An 807-nucleotide genomic window follows, 5' to 3' on the forward strand; every position below is an offset into this window, starting at 1 on the left:
TACATAGTCAATCTACGAAAATCAAGAAATATGTGAACAAGGAAATCTTATTTTCACCTCATAATGAAAAAAACGAAGACAGTGTTAAAGACAATGAAGAATTTCAGTTTTATCACGACGTAAACAGTTCATTAATCAAGCTTTATGTCAATGAAAACATATTATATGATTCTTATATATTTTTTCGACTGAAACGTTAATTGCTCACTTAGATATATCAGATAGCTTGTTATCATAATCTGGTTATAATTAACGACGAGGAGGGGGGGAGGGAGGGGGAGGCCTTATCTTAAACTCGGCGATAATGCAATTAATTTTGGGAAATCTATTTTTTTTCCTGATGCTTCGTTTTTCCTAATTCCCACATATCCTATTTTCAAAGTTTCGTAAATTTCTTGATTTTGTGAAATTCAAAAATTATTCGAAATAACCAAGAGGGAAAGATTACTTTTCGCGTCTTACTGACCTCACAGTCAAATGCGAGAGTTGGGGGCCTTTGACCTTAGTTCTTGGTGACCTTTGACCTTAGTTCTTGGTGACCTTTGACCTTGGTAATTCTTGATCATGGTTCTTGGTGACCTTTGACCTTAGTTCCTGGTGTCCCTCGACCTTTATAGTGACCCTTGAACCTATTTCTTGGTAACTTTGACCTTAGATCTAAATGACCCTTGACCTTAGTTCTTGGTGACCATCGACCTTAGTTCTTATTGACCTTTGACCTCATTTCTTAGTAACTTTAATATATTTTCTTGGTAACATCGACCTTAGTTTTTGGTGACCCTTGACCTCAATTATATGTACTGTGGC

Source organism: Penaeus monodon, chromosome 19 (assembly GCF_015228065.2).
Source record: "Penaeus monodon isolate SGIC_2016 chromosome 19, NSTDA_Pmon_1, whole genome shotgun sequence".
In the NCBI taxonomy this organism is placed as follows: domain Eukaryota; kingdom Metazoa; phylum Arthropoda; class Malacostraca; order Decapoda; family Penaeidae; genus Penaeus; species Penaeus monodon.